Source organism: Lonchura striata, chromosome 14 (genome assembly GCF_046129695.1).
Source record: "Lonchura striata isolate bLonStr1 chromosome 14, bLonStr1.mat, whole genome shotgun sequence".
Lineage (NCBI taxonomy): Eukaryota > Metazoa > Chordata > Aves > Passeriformes > Estrildidae > Lonchura > Lonchura striata.
The window spans coordinates 10,284,216-10,305,672 of NC_134616.1; the positions used below are offsets into that span (position 1 = coordinate 10,284,216).

The window sequence follows — 21,457 nt, forward strand, 5'->3', positions numbered from 1 at the left end:
GCTGAAGCAATCCAAGGAACTGGAAAATGTGTGCCTCTGAGGCTGGACCTGGCTTATCATGCTGCTCGATGTTCACATGGATACTGCATACACCTATCTATCAATTCCTAAAAATCACTGAGGTTATTTACATCATTTAGCTTGTGCATTCAGCCCCAGGAAAACATTGGGGAAAAGTGTGTAATTCACTATTGTTGTTACTTCTTTGTGAGTTTCGTAAGTCTCTGGTAAGTTTCTGCACAAACCACCCAAAGTGGAGTCCTTTTGTTTACTCTGTTCTGTGCCTCAGAACATAACTTCATTCAGAAAGTTAGTTTATGGTGTTTACATAAGTATTTGGGGAAAATAACATCTTCAAGGTACTTCTATAATACCTTGGAATGCATAAATAAAAATAATAAATTAGGTAAAATAATCTGTTATTCTATACATTACTTTTACAGGAAGCCCAGAAAAGCCAGAAGTAACCAAATCTATTTCTCATAAATCTTGAAGCTTGTCAAACAATCTCCATCATTAACTATTTCTAAAAGTCAATTATTTTAAGCCAAAACAGTCTTCTCAAATTTTAGTCCTGGTGGGTGGAGTAATTCCTTACCAGTATAGATCAGTCTGAGTTCTTCTGAGCCTAAAGTAAAAGGTAAATTTCCTTCCCAGTAGACATGGTTGTTTTGGTTTTTTCTCTCTCTGGACAGACCTTGTTTTCATTAACACAAAAATTAGCTCCATGTTCAATCCATTTTATCTAACTCAAAACCAAAGAAATAAAAAGGTCTTGAATGAAGTCATCATGTTAGTCACAGAAACATAAACCAAGATGGGTAACCCATCTGGATTCCAGATTTTAAGATAGTACCAAAGGCAAATAAATATTGCTCTGCTGTGGGCAGACAAGGATCACAAATTAATAATAATTCTTGAAATCCTATGGAATTGCCTGTTGTAATCACTAATATATAGTAGTCATAAAAAGATGGTAGCCTCATCAAGGGAAGGCATAGAAAAGTAACTATTGCAGGTGCACATTCAATTCTACCTCTGTCTCTTCAGCCACTGCTGAGGTAAATGAAACAAAATGGATCAACTCAGCAGTGGAAAATTGTTGCCAGGTATCAAGTGGAGTGTCTGATGTGTGTATATATATATATACATACACGTGTATATATATTTATGTGGTAATTTCAGATACCCGTGGATGTTCTCTAGTGAGTTAGAGAAACTCAAAGAGAGTTGCTTGGAGAACCATGCACATACTATGCATTGTTCCATGAGAAAGATGCAGAAGAAAGTGTGGAATTTTTGGTGTGTTACATGCAAGCTCCAACAGAAATAGGAACAGATTCCAGTGAGGATCCCATGGGATAATATGCATGGGACAATAAGAGTTAAGGGGAAATGCTCCAGTAGAAGGAACAGATACAGAGAGAGAGCTTTCCAAGAATCAGGATAAATATTTTTACACATGGCAACAAGAGTCCTTAAGCACATCAAACCAAACTGCATTTAGGTCTGACCCTCAGATTTCGCAGCCAAGCCTGCTAAACTAGTTTAAAAGAAAGCAACAAGTAAAATATTGCTAGATCTGCTGGTGCCAAATGGCGTTTTCTTACACAGGTAGGTTTCTATAGTATTACAGCTCTCTGCAGTGGAGATTTTCTCTGTGAGTAGCAGGGGATGGTGTCTCAACACTCATTGTTGCAGCACTAATGCTGAGGACTTGTTTGACACCTTTTGGCTCTCTCAAGTTCAGATGAACCGCCTGAGTCAGTCATTGTCTTTACCTGGTGAGTTATGCTGAAGAACTGGTTTTAAGTTATTCTTATGCCTCCTGTGGCAATAGAGATAATTTCCTTCATTGCAACAATCTCTGAGACACAGCTGCTGGTCTCACAGCTGAAGAGGAACTTTTTAACCCACCTAGGGCTGGATATCACCATTCACCAAAGTTCTCTGTGCTTCTGAGAATGATGCTGAGAGTTCCTCTTTGTGCTTCTCTTGTTTCAATCAGATGAAGTCCTCAAAAACTTCTCCAAAATTCTGGGGAATTATCCTAGTTTATACTAGATTGCTTTCCTGACAACTGTGAACATAAGACACTTCCCTAACTAGTTGAAGTGGTTGTTTGATTTACCATTTGTGGAAATTACTCCTTCTTACAGTTAAAAGACTTCAAAACACAGAGGCAAGAGGTCAGCCAGATCCCAATGCTAAATACACAAAATACAAGGTTCAACTTCATAGAATCACAGAATAGTTTGTGTTGGAAGGGACCTTTAAAAACCATTTAATTCCAACACCCTGCCATGTGCTGGCTCACCTTTCAGTAGACCAGGTTGTTCAGAGCTCCATCCAGTCTGACCTTGAACACTCCAGGGATGGGGCACTCACAGCCCCCCAGGCAAGCTGTGCCAGTGCCTCACCATGCTCATAGCAAAGAAGCTCTTCCTAATACCGCATCTAAACCCACCCTTGGGCAGCTTGAAGCTATTCCCCCTTGTCCTGTCACTCGATGTCCTTGTAAAGAGTTTCTCGTACAGCTCTCTTTCTGTCCTGTCAGGTACTGGAAAGACTTAGTTTCTTTCTGTCTTTTCAATAGAAAAAGAGAAAACTATTTCAGAAAGGTGATGAAATATTTACAGTGAGTCCCTTAACACTGCTGGTAAACTACCCAAATAAAAAGGGCATTGAGATCCCAGCTGTCTGACAGAAAGTGACAGAAGGGACTGAGTGGCACCAATAACAGTGCCCTGCCCCTTTTGGAATGGGGAGAAAAATTAAAAGGACATTAGAGGCATTGTCAACCTGTAAAAGGCCACTGTTGAGGAAGATCCTGTAGTGTGCATCAACATGGGATCCCAACCATACTGCACAAGGTTGCATTTTTTTTTTTTTAAATCCAGGTTTATATTTGATGAAATTAATGAGACTGATCCATCATGCAGAGTTTGCACAGGAGTTTTGGAAAAATTCAATTTTTTAAAATGATATATCAGTCTGATAGAAGTGCATGAGGTGTGGATGTAAAACATTATCAAAACAGAAGTCTAACTGTCCCCGATGCAAATTCTCTGTAATGATGCACAAACTGAAGAGTAAAAGAGAATCAGGATCATTTTTTTCTATACTTACAAGCATACCATGTCATTATACATTTTTTAAAGTATGTTGGTACTGAACAGTGATACATTGCATTAAAGCGACATACAGGCACAGTCTTGAACTTAGTCTGGGAACATTCAAATTTTCAAATAAGAAAGGTGAAAGTGAGCTGTGAAACTCCAATCAAAAGTTTTTAATTTCTAGACCAAAAGAAGAGCCTGAACATAGGGAAAATGACTATTTTGTTTCATTCTCAGAGAGAAGACCCGACTTTTGTGAAGCTAAGTTAAATACATTGAGGTGTAGAAAACTGTCTATGAAATTGCACATCCATATTATTACCATTTCCTGAACAGGTTTTGCCCCAGAATTTCTGCTAGAAACTGTACTTCATACAGTAGAGCCAAGAGAGATATAACTGCAATTTCTGATGGGATATTTCTTTCCAGAAACTGTACTCCCAGAACCAAATGGATAGAGAGAAGCTGATTTTTTTAAAAAAGAAATGAAAACCGATGCATTTTCATAGTCAAGTTGGTGGAAAAATGTACCAGAAATAGATTTGTTTACAGAACAGTTTCTACCGTGCAAAAGACTGAAGGAAGCAGCAGTGCCTTGTAGAATGTTTACAGACTATGAAAAAGGAATCCAAACATGATACTGACTCTCTCTCAAGGCTCTCCATCACTACATGACACTGTCCTTTGCTCCTTTTTTAAATTTTAAAAGAAAAGAATAGGTTTTACAGTGTCATGTCTCACATTCAGAAAGAACTCCTGTGAATAACTGCAAACCTTCTCACAAAATTCACCTGTAAGCTGTCTTCTTCCAAGATGCCTACTGAAAAAATCTGGCAATAGTTGGGCTGTTCATGTGCTGCGGCTGCTGTCTAACGCATTGACCAAAAATGCAAGCAAGTTTCCTGATAAATTCTCCTGTACTTGGATATATCGATTATTCTAAACTTACAGTAGCAAAAAATATGCATCTTTTCCACAAGCGTGGCTCCTTCCTTTGCGAGCTATGGGGAGAAGAAGGAAGCGCCGCGGTTCTGGCTGGGGAGGCGTGTTCCTGGCTGATTTTCCTATCCCATGAACACAAGGTGGTGCTGATGCTCCTGGCACCGGGGCTGACTCGCCACTTCCCAGCAAGCCTGGCTTGGGTGGTGGTCGCCGATGTGTAGCTGCAGTACCAGCAGCAGTACCAGCATTTCATGTGCCTTAAGTTCATTATAAGAAATACTATCTATTAAGATAAAAAAAAAAAAAATTAGTTAAAAATTAAACTTGGGGTTTTTAATAAACTGGGGAGAAAAAAAAAAAAAAATCAATTTCCAACTGACATAGAGAACTTTTTTCTTCATTATTTTGGTTTGAACTCCAGAACCCTCCAAACAGGCCAGTTGTATTTCCCATCTTCACTCCAAGACCCGAATAAAATTGAATTTTAGGTCATGAATGAAAAGGCAAAAAATATGTAAGAGCATCCATATATTTTCAGATCTTAAGAAAAAATGGAGAAAACCCCTAAATTCACATGAAAGAAACATGCAAAATGTATCAATAAGTATACTCCCAGGTAATTGAAAGGAGCTGGAGGTATGAAAAAATTAGTTTAAATGCTTTGCTGCCTTTAGAGGGAACTTCTTTGGTACTGCAGAAAGCTGTACCTAAACTAGATTTGAGAAACCTTTTACTAAGAAAGATGACTATTAAGAAGCATTGTTGAAAAATATTCAATTGAAACATTCATTCCAGAGTATGAATACATGTTAAAAGAGGTTTGAGTCTATCCACTTGCCCATTAGAGTGGAACTAAGGTAAGGCACTTCTGAAGAAAGATTAAACTTCCATAAAACAGGGATCATTTCTTTCCCAAATGAAATAATAAACTTCTCATTGCATTGAAAGCTGACACTGGAGAAGACAAGGAACATAAAAAACAAAGGCATGTTTAATAGACTATTTTGGATACATTGTTTCATCAGTCTCATGGCTACCTTCCAGTTTATGGTATAAATAGGAAATCCTAATCAGGATCTGTTTTCAAATATATTTTATAAAGACATAAAGTCCCTTCTTCCATATTTCTTTTTCAGGTTCATCCGATAAAGACATATTATCATGTTATGGAGAATTCTGAATTACAGTTCAGTGCAATATTTTTTGAGGCAAGTGAACATACTTTAGGCAGGATAATCTACCCAGCCTTTTCCTGTTCCCTTATATTACATAATAATCCCCTGTGTTCCTGCTGCTTTTCTTCTTTCTTGTATTTCTGCTGATCTCTGTTGCTTATGTATTTACTTTTCCCTTAGGAGCGTATACAAAAACAAGACCTAAATATCTTAATCTCTTCAGCTTAATTAGACATGAAAGTAACTCTGGCCTCATTAAGAAATGTCCTGAAGCAACAGGTAGAATGGAATGAGTTTGAAATCTGATCCTGAGATCAGCTTGTCTGACAGTCCTAGTTATTAAAGAAACCTGGGAAATATCTACTGTAGAGGAAGACTAAATGCTTAGTATAAATCTCAGTGGAAGAGATGACTAATTAGAGATAATTATACACAGATTTCTTGCATTAAAAGTGCTTTAAAACATAAACATTCAAATTTTACTTAGACTCCCAAGTGCTTCCTAGGAGGCAAGCTTGCAAAAAATTTCTTTTAAATTACATCAAATGCTTTTAAATCAAGGGTTTTTTTAAGAGGCATCTCACTGAAAATTGTGATGCCTTGAATTTTCTTGTTACCTTCACTTTTGTAAGAAAGTGCAATAAAATTTGTGGCCTAAGCTAGTATCCTAATTGTCCCATAACAAAGGTAATCGAGAGTTGTGCTGGACTAATTTGCTACTGTTCTCTAACAACTTCAAACCCAAAATTCACTTGATAGGAAGACATTGAACTGTCTTCAGAACTGAGGATGAAACTGTCAGAAAATTGATAAGTAACATAAAAATGGTGCTAAAAAATACATTATCTACAAGATGAAACCAACCAAACAAAATCAGAACAGAAATTCAACCCAAATGAAACAAACCAAATGACCCAAAACTTAGGATACAATCCATTAGCAAATTTCTGTAATTCTTATTGGAAACTACAAAGGTTGCTGTAGAAGATTGTCAGATGTATTCATCCTGTAGCATCACTTACATTGGAGCAAATAGAGAATCTCAAATTTTTACAAGGGAATTCCATTTTTTTTTTCAGCTTTGTATTTGTTAGCAAAATCTCTCAAATGACTCCCACAAAAAGTGCAGGTTGAAACTGATGGATGTGGAGTTTTTTGAAGTAGTAAATTAAGGCATCTTATTTCACACAAACATTTCTGAGGCTTACACCATTATCATGCAGGCGTTCAGGAAAATCTATATATACTCCTTTATTCAAGATTCAATGAGAATGTTTTTAATCCTTTAAAATACTGTCAATTCATATGGTTCCTTTTGGAAAAACAGGAACACACAGCAATCAACCATTAATCCATCCGTCCACATGGATAGCTGTCAGAGTCTTTAACTTCTATTGCACATTGATGTCAGGAGAACATAGAATGCCTTTATTAACAGCTTGAAGAGTGGGAAAAGTGTACACTTGGCGAGTTTGTGAAGAATACCAAGTGGAGGTGGATGGTCCATGCACAGCCCTGGGATCACAGGACCCTCAGGAAGTTCAGCGGGAGTAGCACAAAGTTCTGCACGTGGGTGCAGAGGATCATGTGTTTGTACAGTGCAGAGGTGAGGCAGGGCAGCAGGGGCACCTGGGGATCCTGAGGAACAAACTGAACAAGAATTAGCAAAATATCCCTGGAAGACAGCGGGCCAGGCTGCATCCAGCAGGTGGGGGGAGCCATGCTGTGCCTCTCTGCAGGATGTCTGAGTCCACACCTGACAGATGGTTTAGAGCTCCCCTAGTACAAGACAGACAGCAACTTTCTGGAGCAAGTTCAGCAGGCTGGGACAGGAAAAAAGGCAACAGGCACACATGAGAAATTACAGCTAGATATTATGAGAAATGTTTTCACCATGGAAATACTAGAACATGTTGCCCGGAGGGGTCTTTGGAAATATTCAAACTTGAAAGGTCCAGGCTCCAAGTAGGAGTAAGATCAAAAATTTCTTGAGATGCCTTCCAGCTTATTTTTTAGTTCTACGACCGATCACTTTTTTCATTACTCCAAAAGAAAACAGGATAAAAATACTTTCATTTAAAGCATTCATGATCACTCTATTTATAACAAACTATTCATTTAATTTATTCAACCCATTGTTCCAATGAGATAATAATCCTGAATAGCCGCAGAAAACACAAACATTTTTCAGCACTTCACTTGCACTTTGAAAAGTGAGGTTTATATCATCATTGTCCTTCCAGCCCTTACTGTCTTCTAGTTATGGTCATTGCTATCAGCATATATTGAAAGAGATTAGTGATTCTGAGTGGGTAAAGAGTTAGATTATGCAGCTGGTCATAACAAGTAGTGAGTGTTTAATCACTGTGAAAATTTTTAAAATGAGCTGTTCTTCAAGTATAAAAATCTCAGGTTTTATCACTAGAATTGTTGCTTCATTGCTAACCATTTCAATAGTTTGAACTAAGAGCGCATGTACAACCTAAATATTCTCACTACTTCTCTTTTTCCACTTGCTTACTGTCAGAATATCAGTGGTGATGGGGATAGAGAGTCAACAAAAGCAGAGTGTGGACACCCATGATCATACAAAATACACTGCAATGCAAGTAAGCACTGCAGGTGGCTATAAAAATGTCAGGAAAAGGCAATGAATTTGCAAGATTTGTCTTGCCAGTAAAAAGTGAAATTAGTAGAACAGTGTGGCCACATTTGTTCTATAACTGGATTTTTTAAGCAGAAAATAATCTTTTTAGAAGCAGTCTTCAAGTCAAAATGGAATTGGACAGGAATTATTTATCAGACACAGTAATAATCTGTAGCCGGATGGTGTCTGAGTCTTACAGTGCTATAGCAAGCACATAGACAATTACAGAAATATTCTGATAATTATTCATGGAGTTTGAGGGTGCCAGTTGCATGAGGCTGGATCCCACATTCTGTAGCACATTTTTAACTAAAAGTTATGGGACGAAAATGTTAGTATTCAAGTCTGCTTGCTCTTCTCTGCTAATTTACATTTATATTCTTAATGTCTAGATTGAGCCTAGGGAAATTTAAAACTCTATTTCATTAATGGTAACTTTTACAGAAATCCCAATATGCACAGAAGTTCCTAGATTGCAAGGCTAGTTAGATGAGAATGCAGAAGCTAAATGTAATTGCTGGGTGGTTATGACAGTTAAATATGTACTGTCAGTTTTGACTTCTGAAATCCCTATAGACATCAACATACAGTTCTAAAAAATATGAAGTAACAGAACAATTAATTAAAATATCTTTAAAACAAGTATTTTGCGTTTACACACATTCTACAGATATGTTAGAAACTGTTACAGCACAACAACATTGTATTTGGTTTTTCTGAAGTTCCTGTGAAGAGTTAGATAATTTGATCTCTCCTTTTTTTCAGCTTCTGAATGGATGGCAAATTACAAATACATGCGCAGCCATTTTAAGAATCCAGACTGGGTTGTGTTCAGGCAGGCTTTTGTGAAGTGCAGCAGTTTTACAATGCTAATTCAGCATTAATGGCACCCATTTACTGGCTTCCATCAGCTCTGAGCAGAAGGTTCTGATGCAACTTCTTTAAAAATAACCCATTTAGAGATCTGGGTGCAGAAATCTTGGTCACCTGCAGAAATCTGTGCATAGATATTTATATATTTGTTTATATACGTATGTATATACAAATATATAGAGATATATGTACACACACTTCTGTTTGGGCAATTATGGCCTCAGGAGGAATAAAAATTGATAATTTTGTTACACAGTGATTTAGTGCCTTAGGTCTGCCTGCAATTTCTGCTAGGCACATTACTCCTCACCCGAAGTTCTGAGCTGCCTCAACCCTTTGGAAGCTTTGTAATTCACATGCATTAAAAAAACAAAAAAAACCAACCAACCAAACAAACAAACAAAAAAAACCCACTAAAAAAATCCACATTTTCTTTAAGTGATCACAAAATTCTGTTTGTATCCATCTTGCACAGGTAAAACTGCACCAGTATGAGACAGTAGAGAATCAGATGGAGAATAAATAAATTAAAAGTGATTATGAAATATACATGAGGCATTTATGAAAAACCATATTTTCTGCAAGGTAATTTCTTATGGAATTTATAGTACAGTATATCACCAAAGAGAGAAACTGGAGAAAAGGTTAATAGCTGGACTAATTATAAATCCAGATACATATAATTCAGCCTCCTAAACACCATCACACCCTTGCACTTTAAATAAGAAGCTATAAGGGAAATACTCTTTTGGAACCTATTGGTCTTTTCGGTAATATTTATTAGTAAACTAGCATTCAATTAATTATTTATGCATTTCTGACACCCATCTCATTTGTTTGATATCTAATTTTTATCAGTAGTACTTTGTAGACATGCAAGTACTTCAGGAAAGCAGAATGCATTGTAAATCTGCAATAGCCTTTGGGAAAATGTATTGAGTATGTAAACCTGACTAAATAACACATGGGGATGTGGGCCAGTAAGTTAAACTTACAGTTTTGCTATACTTGAAGTAAATTTTAATGTTTCTGGTATTCATCCAAAGTGCAAAATCTTTAATTTCAATTTTCACTGTGCAGCAGTGGATCAGAAACACAATTATTCTCATGGGAATGAGAACAAAAGCACCAGAGAGTTCCCTCATGCCTCTTTCACCTCAGGCTTCTTTATGTTGTTTGTGTATGGGATGGGAAGAGGACAATCAATTTCAAACAATCTAACATAATATTTGGTATAAAAACTAATGACTGGATGAGAAGCCTGTTTATAAATGAGTGAATTATGTGCAGTTCAGTTGTTTGCAAATGGATTGGCTCACATATGTGTTTAGATTTATATATATATATATATATATATATATATACACACATAGTAGGGAACCTTAACTTGGTAGAGAAATATTATTACATATCCTGTGGTCTACTGATGGGATGTACATGTAGTATAGCATCTCACAGAGATTTGAATTTTAGAATTTGGAAAAATAGGACCTTAAGCCTATGTACTATTTAAAAGAAACTAATATCTGGCTGTGAAAATGCATAGGAAAGGTTTCTGGTGTGAAAATAAATGAGATATGTCAATCTTAGTAGAAAAATGTAGAAGTACTATGAGTCATGAGTAGAAATAATAATGAAATATAGGCAGAGTTGAAAGATAAATGGAAAAGTGCAGTAATACTTCTTAAAACTGTGCTTTGCCATGCAACATGGCTAAATAGAATCTATCTCAACAAATTTTTACAGCTAAAGATAATATTTTTCAGATTTAAATGCATTACTTTTTTCCTCTTTCAAAGATCTCACATTACTATAAATGCCACAATTCTCAGTTGTTTGATAATTTTACATAGTTGCCAGAAAAAGATAACTTTTTTTTTTCAGAGAGCTCATCTGATGTAATTATCCTTTTGCTGGATAACCTATCAAATGCAGAAAGAGCTTCTGTTCCATAAAACTCTCAGTGGTCGTGGAGAGCAAAGAATTACACACATTTATTTTTTCTCAAAACTAATAAAAGTGACAACTAGCCAAGCCTCTCAGTAACTGCAACTAAATGCAATGGCTTTCAGCCTTTTGGATTCACTGCTGACATTTTTCCTGAATCCTATTCCCTCATCCTTGCTAGAGATAAAAAGCAGGAGGACCAGAACTGATGGAATGCAAACTGCAAGGGTCAAAGGAGTTACTGCAGCCAGTGGTGCTGGAATCAATCTTGGCTGAGGAGAAATGGAAAAAATCTGAGCCACCTTGCAGCTCCTGCTTCCTTACTGACTGATGATGTGGGAGTAATGCAAAAAATAAGTAAAGACTCTTACGGCACTGCTTCAGAGTCACCATCTTAGGAATCCAGCACTAAGTTAGGTCTACTCAAATTAGGTCCTGCTCCCAGTTTGGCAGCTGGACTATATTCCAGACCTTATTTTTTCTTCTGTTAGAGCAGCACTGGCACAAAGAACATTAGTCTCTGTTAATGAAAAGTATGTCATGGGAGTGTGAAAAATCCCTCTTGGTATTGTGTGGAAGAACAGAACAGAAAAATGTAATAACTTTACAAGTGTAGAAAATAACTTTTGATATTTAGCTGCATGAAGATATGTACATAATGCTTACTGTACAGATTCTTTTGAACCAATATACTATTCCTTTTAAGAGAAATTGTTAGCAATCTATTTTCAAGAAATATAAATTTTTCTTTAAAAATGTGACCAACCTAAAAAACCTCTTCAAAAGCCCATCAAACAAAACCAAACTTTACACCAGTTGATAATCTCACACAGGCCTGCTATAAACACAAGCATTAAATCTTTATCTCATTACCTCTTTCCTTGTTAGAGGCTAAATGATACTTCTTTCCATTGTAAGAGGAATGAAGAGTATGCATTTTCTGAGCTGCTGAAGCTTGTTATTGAAATTAAGCTTTATGACACTGCTGTTTTCCATACTTGGACCCAGTCTATTGGATTTGTTTGGCTGAGTCCAGAAATAAGAAGGGCAAATGTCAATGCATTTTGAAAAGTAAAGGCAAGGAGCAGGTTGTTAAATGGGCTGAGTTAAGCAATCTCCTAGGAAGGACAGCTACTAATAAAAGTAGTATTGCTTGTCCTAATGTGCTCCTGTTTCTGTGACAGTACTGTCCACACTCAACAATGTAATTTCCTTTTACATTTGATACTTTGCATCTTTGTGGTTTTCAGTAAGATTGATTCCTTTAAAAAGGCTGGATGGCAAAGAACATCTCAACCCCTTCACTCATCCTTACATAAAAGAATATATATTTCAGTGTTTATGAAGTGGTGAGAAAGCAGTGCTTCTATTTTCCAAAGAATTCTTGTCAATTTTCCTTTCCACGTGTTATAAACCATATTGATGTGAACGCCTTCTGAAGTTACTCAGTCAAAAAAGTAATTCATTTCAGTAGAATGATTTCTGAGGCACATCACTGCCCTGTAGACTTTCATCATATTCCTTTCTTCACATGAAAAATGAGTACATTTCTAAACTGCAATTTTAAATATTGAATAAGGCTACTGATATCAATAAGTTTGATTATTCAAGACATGAGCTTACAAAGTGTTGAACACTATTATTATCAAGTACAAAGCAAGAGCGTGCAGCCTTTTCAATGTAGCTGCAGCACTTTGGAGAATTGAACCCTAAAGAAAGAGAATTAATAGTTTACAAGAAATTAATGTAGAGAGATGGAAGCCAAGATCTGGCCCTTTAGATTATTTAGATATCTTAATTTAGAAAGAGATACTTAATTTATATTAAAAATATATTAAAACAATGTTCAATAATTTTTATCACTTTAGCCATGTATGACATTTATTCATAGTGTTCATATTCCCTTGGATCAAGGTGTTGGCAGCTCTGGATATTTAACACTTCATTAACACACAGTATTAGTGTGTAATAACAGGTTATAGTGACAACAATATGCACTTTGCAATTTGACAACATTCATTTAGAATTAGTAACAGAGACTGAGCTAGGAAGCAATTATATTATAAATGGGATGGCAGAGAAAACCAGATTTTTTTGTACTTTACTAATAACTTAATGTACAGATGTCAAGGTCCTGAGGAGCTTCTATGTTACCTTCATATTTTCACATAATTTCTATAGAAGTAGAAGACAAAGGAAATTAGACATATGATCACAACCCTAGTTGCCTCTGCAGTTTGTCTGTATTTTACTGTGCTAATTCTAGGAGAAAGAAAAAAAGTTTAGCTCTGTATCCCGTCAGTTTTCCAGTCGAGTTTCTTTCTTAGAAGTCAAATTAAATTCTGATGAGGAATGGGCACATATTTTTCTTTCTGCTGTATATGTATCATCTTGGATCATTAATGTTTTAACTAAAAATGTCATTTTTTGAGCAGTTTGATAAATAGCAAATGCACTTGTTTTGAATTAGGATTTCTGTTCTGTAAATTGATTTCAACATACTTAATATGTGCTTTGATTCTTACAGCTCTTTATCTGCTCCTTTATTTGAGTAGAGTTTTCTTCCTTAAGGAGTACACACTGTGGATGTTTTGCCCAGGGTGTTCTGATTCATCTGATTCTAGTGTATTCTAGTGTGCTTTCCTATTCAGATAGTTGAAACAATTTGAAAATTTATTTTCTTTTCATCAAGAGCGTTTTCTTTCAATGAAGTATAATTTTATTTACTTTTCCCTTTTCTTTTGTCCTTTCTTTCTGGTTCTTTTTGATACCTCAGTTAAAGGAAGCAGCACTTTATTTAATGCTGTTGTCAACCATGGCTGAATATATTACTACAGTGCAAATTATTCTGCTTTCATGAAACACTAGAGGAATTGTGATCATACAAATTCTGTTAAGTCAATGGAATAACTTGATTGAATGACAGAAAACAATATCCTCTCATTTCAGTAATCTAGAACGTACAAATTTGATAGCAACACATCCATAAGCACTGATGAGCCTTATTTGCAGGTGAGTAGATAAAGGCCAGTAGAGAGCAGGTAAATCTCCAAAAACCTCATCTAACATTGTTTGCTTGGGCTGGTTTATGATTTAGGGGAGTTGCTTTAATTTGTGTGTCTGAGAAAGTAAGACACTGAAAAATGGTTCCTTAAATAACACTGGGGGATTTTATATCTTGCCACTGTGATTCCAGATTACCCTACTTTATTGTAATTTTTTTTTTTTAAATGTTACCTGTTTGTCAGGGTCAAAATTAAGATCAAAATAAAATGTCATAATCTAGTCAAAGACTGTCAAGTAAAAAAATGATATAATTTATTAGTTTTTATAATACCAATGTTTTGAAACTTTATCTTCTCTTAACTTTATCTTCTCTTAAGGAACACTATATAGAAGGAAATACTTTGTCATTAAAAATTTTAAGCTAGTGTCTGGATGTGACTGTTACTAAGGCTTTTACTTTGGCAGGAGTTTGCAGAACTGCAAATGAACGCCTAAGTTTTGAGAAGAGATTATACAAACATCTTTAAATCTTGGATTTTTGTCCTCTGAGTTTCTGTATTTTGCCTAGAATTCTGGCCTTTGTCTTGCTATTCAGCTATGAACTAACTATAATTTAAAATAATTCATCAAAAATTGCAATTTCATTTCTGATCCAATCTCTAAAATAAAATTCAGTTCCATTCCTTCTATTTTTGTTGGTCTGACTGGGAGAAACATAGCAGGAAAATTATTTTTGTCATTGAAATATGTATAGGAAGCAGCATCATTGAGTAAGCAAACATCAAATTTGTAATGACCTGGATGTGCTCCTAGGTTGATAAATGGTGCATAATAAATTGTACAGCCCACCAAAACAGTGGTGGCTTTTGAAGTGAAGTTCTTGCATGTATCACAGTTTCCCTTCAGCTTTTGAACAAAGGTGTGCCTTGCAATGTGCAGTCCTCTTGAAAAATAATGCTGATCTGTAGTATCCTGAGCACAGATACGTTTAACCTGTGTCTTACTCATGCTGTGAGTAGTTCTGCTGCCAGCAAAGAGCTACAGTAGCTCTGTCAAGTCCTCTGCGAGTCTGAGTCGTATTTACTCCATATTTTCAAAGGGTTTCTCTGATATGATAGACAAAAGAAATGCATAAAAAGCAAGGAAAGGTTTTTACTGGCAGCTATCTGTTTGAAAGTATAGGCTGTTTTGTTCTTTAACTTTCTACAGACATTAATCTGCTTATTACAGGATTCCCCACTATTCTCCGAGAGCCATCAAAAGAAGATGTCTTTTCAATACAAACTATTAAAATCCATTTTCATGAGACTCTCAATAGTGTGTGTGTTTAAGTATTTAGACTACATGAGAATAGGAAATAAGTATGAAAAAAAAGGAGTCTTCTCCTTCCTAAGGGTGAACAATGTTTCTCCCCTTTGATCATGAGAACATGTTTCAGTTTATGGTTGGGAGACAGGCTCATTTTCTTCTGGTACTGATAGAAGCTATCCATCTCTGCTCTGGGAGCCACACAGCTGCACCTTCAGACAGAATGTTCTGTCAATTGGTTAAGGCAGCTGTGATGGAAATTTTTATCCAGAGGACATTTCAAATACAGAACAGCAGCCCCATGCTGACATCAGACATAAGTGCAGCTGAAGCCATGCAGCTGGCAGAAGCAATGTGCCTCCCCACTACCTCTAGCCATGGCGTGCCACCAGCTCCAGTAACAACAGTTCTGTCCATAACAGCTGCTTCTCAGGGGTGAAATGAACTGCCTTTACATTCCTTTCTACTGTGTGGTAGACAAATAACTGGCTATTAAATAAAATAGTTTAGATTGTACCATGTAAAGAAAATTAGTAAGTCTTGGTTTTGGTCTTCTATAGTCAAATAAACATAATTTTCACTGCAAGTGCCCCATCTAGACACAACCAATTGTATCATAGCATTACTTGGTGATGAACATATCCGTATCATTAATACGATAGTAACTACTATTAAGAGAAGGCTTCATTAGCAGCTCTGATAAGGAGGATGTAAAAGGGGACAATGAGAAACTTTATCCTGTTTTTTAAACAATGACACTTGAAGGTCATGGCATGGTAGCACTGAGAAAACTCCAATGCCATGTCTGCTACCCAAGCAAGCAGATCTTTTGGTGCTGTGAATATAGACTTCTCTGATGGCACTAAAATTTTAGATTACTATATCATCTGAGATATGCTTCAATCTATAAATATAAATAAGTCCTTTAGCTTGATATAGCAGCAATGAATATTGAGAAGTGAATATCTTTCCATTACTATACTCAGTTTATTCCTTTTTGTTATCTAAGAATTCTGATCTGTATGCTTTTGCTCTTACTGAGTGGATGTATTCCAGTATTCACAGAATATTGATAAGTCTAATTTTAAAATCTATTTGTTACATCTATTCCTCCCCCCGCTTCCCCCTCCCCAGTTTATCATCCTTGTGGAAAATATAACACTGCAACTCTGAATTAAAAGATGAACATACTGAATAGTTGTTTTGCAGCCATATATTTGCACAGCATTATCTGTGGTTGGCCTCTGAGTCACCCCAAATTAAGGTCTCATTTTTGCTGTGCACTAAGCACAGCAGAAGAATTGTCTTGGGACTCAAGACAATCTCAAACAAACCCTACAGGTATGAGATGCACAACTAACTTACCATTTGATGCCTTGCTTTACATTTATTGTTTGAGAGAAGTGGATCTCCATGGACAGAGATGAAAATCCCATGAGTGACGTGACCGGGACGTGGAATCTCCTGGAGTCTCCCCCCCTTCCACTCCTATCACTCCACCTCATCTCTCGTGTGCTTTCTCACCTCTCCCCTATCCCAGCACCCCAGGTGTAGCACAAAGCATTTTACAGGTCACTGCTGTGGAAGCAGGATGAAGATGTTTTCCCACAGAGAGAAGCCCCACCTGCAGCACATGCTGGGCCGTGGCTGCAGCCCGTGCTGCAGTGTCCCCCCAGCTGCTCCCAGCCTGTCCTTCCATCCATCAGGTGACATTTCAGGGTCTGTATTTCAATGTTCTATTCAATAGCTAACATGCTTGCATTCACTTCAACCATTGTGGAAAGTGCAGGATTTGGTCACAACTGTTCGTAAAGTTCTAAAATTACAATACTAAAACTGTCAGCTGTACAGAAAAGCTTATGCAGAGAAAAGGAGTGACTTGACAAGTTTTCAAAGTATTTGAAAAAAACTATGAATCCACTAACACTTAATCGGTATATAATTTTTTTCCAGAGGCATTCAGATTTTGCTGATATCAGAAGCTGATATCAGGATCATAAGGTGAACTGCATGCAATACCAGGAAAATTGCTGCAAAAGGGACTGAGCTAAAGGATATATCACAAAGGAAAAAAATAGTTTCTTCTTTTATACATTGTTCAAATACAGAATGCTTTTAAAAAGCAACTTATTTCAAGACCAGCTCACTAAAAAATCTCAGATAGGCTATCAAAACTTAGCTCTTATTTATTTCTTTTTTATTCAGCTATACCTCAACACCATTTTATTTTATCCTTAGATGACTGAAGGCTTTGTGTATTTCTTTAAACTCCATCTGTACACTAATAATGTCACGTCTGTTTTCAGGTTTTCAAGCTTGCTGCTAATGGAGACTTTTTCTGGACATTCTGTACAGCATTTTCCATTTTAGTGGTAATGCTATTGACCTAAGAGTTTCCATCATGCACTAAAAAGTATTACAGGTATAGATCTCTATATCTTTGTAAAGATCCATAATATTCTGTGCCAAAAAATTCTCAAAGTCATGAAAAAATTACACCATCATGTTCCTATACCAAAACAGAAAGTCCTTCTAGAAGTGCAAAAGTAACATAAGTTATTAGAAATCTTATTAAAATATTACTGAAGTATTAGTGCACGACTTTAAATAGACTGTGAGTAGCTATTTTAAGAAGTAACTAGGAGATATTTTTAGATACCCAGCCTTCTAAGCTGGCAGTTTAAATACTTATATCAAATAAAGTTAATATTCTTGTACTATAAAATTTCTTAATGATAGTGAGGAACAGGAAATGGAGAAGGAGGGCACACTCTTTCAATTTAATCCATGTATTCCGGAATCAAATTTTACATTAAATTTGGCAAGAGTTGTCTGGCATTTAAACTAGATGCAAAATTATGAATGCAAATTTTTATGCCACTTGAGAATGAATACAGGATATACATATGCTTTATTTGAACCCAGTTGTGGTAGTAAAACTTATCAAAATTTGGATTATATTAATATCAATGAAGTTTCAATAGAGTCAGAACCAAAATGTGTATTTCTTATTGGAGTTCTACCATAGAGATATTTAGGGTCAAAACCACAGCTGCATCAAGGAGTCATGCCTATTCTTAGCTGTAAGGATCTCACTAAGGTTCATATGGGAAACACAATAGTGAGTCACATTGGAATCAGCAGATGCCAGAGGTTCAGCATTTCATAGGTATAAACCTACTAATCTTTCCATATATCATATCTCAAAAATATGAAAAAATTGAGTGGAAAAACCAATTTACCGAATTTTATGTTGGAATATCATGCATAGAGATCTAATTCACCTCTAAATGTGTCAGGCTTAACTTTGAATGACCTGGTTTTGGCCAAATGTGTCACAACTTCAATGTTATTTAAATGTGGGATATTTTGTGTGTGAATATTAGCAAAGCCCTTGCTGCTTTAGATAAGCAGATGACATTCCATTCCTCTTCGTTTCCCTCATTAAAGCAAAGAAGTTGAATATTAATGAGTGTGGAGAATTATGTTGTCATGCATGTTAGTCTAGAAAATATAAATTCATCTCATAAAAAAGTCAAAGGATCAAAGAAGGTTTTTACTGTTAATTGGAAACAAAGTGTCAGCGGTGTCCTGATTTAAAGGGCACTCAAGGAGGATAAGGGAGGGGTGGGGCTTTTTCTTTTCCAAAAAGGAAATATAATTAGGGTAGAAGAGGAGTTACTAGTATTTTTTTACTAAAATCCTTTTTGTTGCCTGTGTCATTCAATGTGGCATTCCTGATTTTCAAAGTAATATTAAAAACAAAAAATATATTCTTGCAAATATACTTCAATATTAATAAAAGTAATATTATTATAGCCAAGAGCACTTTGCTTTTAAATCTACGCATTTAGTGCAACTAGTAGGTTTTCATTGTTCTCTTGGTAAGTAAGCTTAGAAATAGCACATTTAGCTTGTGGCTAATTAATAGACAGAAAATAACAGAGGATAACCTCCATATTTTACATTCTTGTGCTCAGCCCTAATTGCAGCAGCAGAAATTGAGCCTGTATTTCCTTAGCAAGCCTAGAAATGCTGGATTTCTTGCACACACACATGCCCACAGCAGAACAATAGTGAGGGGGAAATTATATGTTAATGTTTTTAATTAAATATGCAAACTGTAAACTCTAAGGGATAGACCTCTCACTTTTCTGATGAGACAACCCCTGTACCCTTACAAACATAAGGTCATTACTCGGTTTCCTTAAACATTACAGAATTCTTCAGATACAGCTTACAAAAGGCTCTTTACTGCAGCAACAGTAGATGTTAATTCATATTTTCATATGAACAGAAATTTGATGAAAAAGGTTGAGAACCTATTCACCCTAAAACACAGTGCTAAAGTCAAGTGGATATTGACAAACCTATCTGAAACCTTCCTGGTCTTTTTATATGATCTCAAATGTAAAGCTTAAAATGTAAAGTCATATAGTTTGGTCAGTCAATTAAAATGCTCTAATATGTATTTATTTGCATGGCAAAATCCAAACAAAAGTATTCAGTATGCTCCTCCACATGCCTCAGCTGAAATACTCTGAGAATAAATTAATACCATTCTCAGTTCTTGATTTTACTAGAATACCTGTTAATAACATCAAGATTTAATTAACCTGAAATAGAATAGAATAAAAATAGAAAAATAGCATAAAAGTATAATGCTACAAATCATTACTGCTTAGAACAGAGCCATGTGAACTTTTTTCAGTAGTAATGGAATTTACATGATTACAAGTGCAGTGGGTGTCATTAAAATTTCAACATTTGCCACCTTTTGTCATTGTAATTCTGCATATATTCAGGGGCAGTGAATTTGGAGGTCTTAAAGCATTTGCTGCTTCTATATAAGTTGCAAATTTTATTTCATTATAAAATAATTTGAATGTTCTGCTGATAGGATTATTCTGCTGCCTGAGCTTGCTGCTGTTGCTTTTCTTTGAACATAGACCCTCTGGGGAAAAGTCACCCCAATGGGCTATTCCATTACTATTGTTCAAATCCAGGACATTTGTTTTTAATTTTAAAGTTTCAACTCCATTCCATTAAGCTTGCAAAATGGCAAGTCATTGAAAAAAGTCCCTTCTTAAAGACATGAATGCATGGGCAATATTTTAGGATATATATAAGCAATCACTCCATCTCTAGGTAAGCTGTAGACAGTAGTTAATTGCTCAGCTCTCAGAAACAGGACTTTTTTGTGCATGCTTGGGTGGGGAATAGCCCTGTGTCTGTAAAGCAATTCAGCAAGAGTCATTAATTCCAGCATGACATGAAGCAAAATCTAATGTGGTTTCACATTGATGGGAAATTCATCATTTTTTCTTGTCACCATTTGAGACACAGAACCTTAGAATCATTTAGGTTGGAAAAGGCCCTTAAGATCACCAAGTCCATAGGAAAACATGAAAGCCAAGCCCAAAGTGGAGACCCTAGGGAATCCATGCTGAGGAGCAGAAGATTTTAGGGTTTACTCCTGGATCAAGAACTGCGGGGTCTCAGTCAGGGGGGAGGCAGGGTGGGGCAGGGGCTGAGCCAGGGCAAAGCCAGGGAGACACATCTGCTCAAACACCATCCTTCCACTGTAAGAAAGGAGACAGGAGCAGCAGCTTTCTGCATGGACTGCCATGTTTTCTGCAGTTCCATCTTGTGTGTTCGGGGCAGATGGTAACCAAGGCTTCAGCACTAACATCTAATCATGGTCGGACTAGCAAATGCTCTGACTTCTCCAGGAGGGCCCTGATACCTCTTTCCAAGAGCACCAGCCTAGCTGCTGTTCTCTGATGAAAAGATTTTCAAAGTTGAGACTTCAAAATATGCCTTTCTATTCAGCTCCAAGGAAAAGATTAAAAAAAGAGAGTTTTTAGCTGAACAATAATGTAACATTAACTTCTTCAATTACTGCTTTCATATGTTTGCTTAGATTTAAATATATAATTAATAAGATCAGTGTAGTTAGAAATGTAAAAGATCTTTTTAGATCATCTTGTCCATCTTTGCCAGCACAACATAATTTTCATCTCTGTGTTGTCTGTTTTCTCTTGAAACCTTGATAATCTCTAAGTCGTGTAGAGGTAACAAACCGAGTGCTTAGCAGAAATGTTACTTGCAGATGATAATCACAAGCCAAGGAAAGGCAACGCTGAAATACACACTAAATTTATGGATTTTTTTTGTCCATCACAAAATGGCAATAGCTCTTGGTGTTGAGTGAAGTCAAGAACAACACAAGTACGTGTAGTATTCATGGGGTTTAGATGTTTTGACTACAATATGCTGCGTAGAGTGGTGTTTATTATTTGAATTTTGCCTAGGAAAACTAATTCACGATGGTGTCACTGAGAGCAGAACCATGCTGTCAGGAAATTGGTTTAAAAATATAACCCAGAGCTTCCCAACACAGGTAATTTGCTGTAGAAACACAACACAGGAGATATGTC

The 21,457-nt window shown here is 36.2% G+C and overlaps 1 protein-coding gene across 2 annotated transcripts in view; it reads right to left on the bottom strand.

Moving 5' to 3' along the window:
* The window catches only part of TENM1 (teneurin transmembrane protein 1), a 794,184-nt gene that overhangs the window by 309,853 nt on the left and 462,874 nt on the right, over positions 1-21,457 (bottom strand). The gene's annotated exons all lie outside the window — the stretch shown is intronic.